A 3136-nucleotide genomic window follows, 5' to 3' on the forward strand; every position below is an offset into this window, starting at 1 on the left:
GGCTTTAGCACAGCCCCTCGGGGGGCACAGGGTGGTGGGACCCCCAAAATGGGGACTCACAGCATCCCCTGTGGGGTTGGTTGGCCTGGAGGGGGAGAGGGAGTGTGCCAGAGCCCTGGGGCTCCCCCAAATCAGCCATTAAGGCTTTAATTACACCAGGCTCGTTATCAGAGGGGTGTGATGAGCCTTGTGTGGGTTTTCCAGTTACTCCTGGGCTGGGGTCACCCACGTGTGAGTGAGGGGGCCACTTTCAAGGGCCTCCTGAAAAATTCCCCCCTCGAGCCAGGGGACACCGGCAGGACCCACCGTGCCGTGAGCCAGGGCTGGGCTGGGGGGCCGTGGGTGTCTGTGGGGAGGGGACCAACATCCCAGAGCTGCTCCCAGACAATGTTTAAAGGTTCCAGCGTTCAAAGCTGCTCCTCCATGGCCGCAGCTGAAGGAAGCTCTAATCACCTCCCTGCACACCCCCCACCCCGCGCTCCCGCCTCGTTAGGTAAACGAGTGTATTATTAATAATCATATCAAGGATAAAAAGTGCTTTTGTCACCTCTGGATCCCGCTCCTTTCCGGGCTGCCCTGTTCCGGTTCCACATGCCTGCTCGGGGAGGCAGGAGGGAGAAAGGAAACTAATTAAAAATTGCCAGTGTCTTATGTCGGAGCGTTTGGGTGCGTTGGGTGGTGAAAGACGAGCGGCTTGTTGCAAGAAAATCAATTTTACAGTTACAGGAGCAGAATAAATAGAGGTGGTGCGTTAAGGCAGGAGGATGAGCAGGCTCTGAGGGTTCCAGCTCCGCAGGGACACGGGATGAGCCATCCCGGGATGCTCCAGGTGCCCCCGTGTCCCCACCCACGGAACCGCGGCCGCGCTCCCCCAGTCGCAGGTTTTGCTCAGAATGTGGGTTTTTTTCGCCCAAAGCAGCTCTGAAGATCAGGCTGGTTATTCCTGGGGAGGAAATTCTGGACATTTTTCAAGGACAGGTGGGATTGGGCCCCCAGAAACCCACCCTGAGCGTTGCCATGAGGGGCACGTGGAACCGGGGGGGTCCCCCCATCCCGGGCAGCCGCGCACGGCCCCGCTCCCGCTCGGAATCCATTCCCATCCCCGCCGCACGAGGCTCCATCTGTATTTTATTCCTCTCTCCTCTCCGCAGGCCTGTGGCTAAAACCTATTGGTTTCGTGCACGATTTCATTGTCTTTTTGGGGTCAGGGAAGTGGCGGAGCAGCCAATTCCCCGTGGCAGGGGGGTTAAACGCTGCCGGCCCCGCGCAGAGATCCCGCGGGGGCCCCGATGCCTGGGAATGAGGGAGCAGCAGCCGGGGGTCCCCGACCAAAATGACTTTTATGCTAAACGGGATGAGGGGAGGCGGGAGCGGGCGGGAGCACGGCGGGAGCGCAGGTCCTGCTTTGGGATCTCACTGCTGCTTCCAGAGCCAGGGGACCCTCCTGCTCCACCGCCCTGGATGCAGCAGCCCCTTCCCAGCCCTGGTGTTCCCCTTCTGGCTCTGCTGGCCCCTTCCCAAACCCGGCTGGGCACTGTGTCCTCTTCCCAGTCCCAGCCCAGCCCCGGAAGGATTGTCTTTTCTTTGCTCATCGCACCAGAAACATGCCCATCCCTAATCCCCAAATTGTCCCTCACCGGTTTTACAGCCCTCTCTAAGCTCCTCATAATAGATTTATTTTCAAAAAAATTAAAGAAGGGAAGGAAATAAAAACCCCTGTGCGGGTTATTACAGGATGTTTTGGTTTTAATTGAAAACTACTCGGAGCAGAGGGGACGGATCCAGACCATCACCAGCCTAACCCAGCGCCTTGGGACCAGTTTGTGCCAGATGCCACGAGCATCCCACATGGAATCCCCGGGAAAAGGGAGAGGGAGGAACCACATGAGGGGCCCTCAGGCCGAGGGGCTCCATGCTGGGGTGGGGAGGGGATTGAGGGGTTAGGGGGGTTTTGTGTGTGAGTGTGAGTGTGCCCAGCACGTCTGACGTGTTCAGGGGACACAGCCCTCCCTGTGCCGTGGATCCCTGGATCCCCAGGATGGTGTTTGTGGAGCTGGAGCTGCCACGTGCCCAGCAAACACCCTTCAGCTCCCAAGACATTCCTGGAGCTTGCTTGGCCGGGAGTTTTTGACCAGGAGCTGCCTTGAGCGGGCTCTGGCCTGGCAGGAGGGAGGTCTCCGGGTGAATCAGCATTTCCGAGCTGAGCCAGGCATCCCAAACCCCCATTAGCACCTAATGAAAGCGCAGCTAATTATGAATTAGCGCGGGATGGAAATGTTTGTGTTTCTGTTCCTCGGGAGCTGCTCAAACCCCTTGGCCAATTTGGAGTGAAGGATGGTGGGGATCCCTCGGCCACAGGGCCAGTGAGGGGCTGCTGGGGCAGCCGGGGACAGAGAGGGGCACACGCAGAGCTGGGATAAAGCTGGGGGCACCCAGAGCTTGGGGGGCAGCACTGTTTGCACAGGGGCTCATGGCACAGGGGATGCTTTCACCGGGCACGTTGGGACCAGCAGCATCCCCAGGACGGGCAGCTGCTGCCCACACCCCCCTGGCTGGCTGTGGGGACACAGTGGCAGCCCCAGAGCTCACAGTCACTGCCCGGTGTGGCCCTGTTGGGGTCCTGGGGGCACCCAGGGCTGGCCGTGGGCAGCACCGTGCGGGCAGCCCCGGGCTGGCACCCGGCTCAGGCTCGGCCGGGCTCGGAGCTCGTTGTGGATTCACGGCACTCCCCGGCACAAATGGGTTTAAACTACCTTAAGTGTTTCAGCAGGGAACTGGCGCTGGCGGTGTAACACTGTATTACCACAGCATTAGGAGTGAAGTATTGATCCTAATCCCCTGGTTCAAAAATAGGATTATCAGAAGGGGAGGGGAGGGAGGGGGTGCGGGAGGATGCCCCGTCCCCAGCCCCAGCCACGTCCCTGGCCCCAGGAGACCCGGCCCCTGCGGTGGAGGGAGAGGTTGGGGGACCACGATGGTACCTGGGGGATCACAGCAGGACCTGGATGTCCCATTCCCCGGGATCTCTGTGTCCCCCAGGAGCCACCACCAGCCCTTCAGGGACTTGCCCACCGTGGACTCTTTGGGAAGGGGCACAGGGTGAGGGGGAGCTGCCACCACAGCAGGTCCCCCCGAG

The sequence above is a fragment of the Manacus vitellinus genome, unplaced genomic scaffold (genome assembly GCF_001715985.3).
Source record: "Manacus vitellinus isolate BGI_N305 unplaced genomic scaffold, ASM171598v3 scaffold_99_pilon, whole genome shotgun sequence".
Taxonomy (NCBI): Eukaryota; Metazoa; Chordata; class Aves; order Passeriformes; family Pipridae; genus Manacus; species Manacus vitellinus.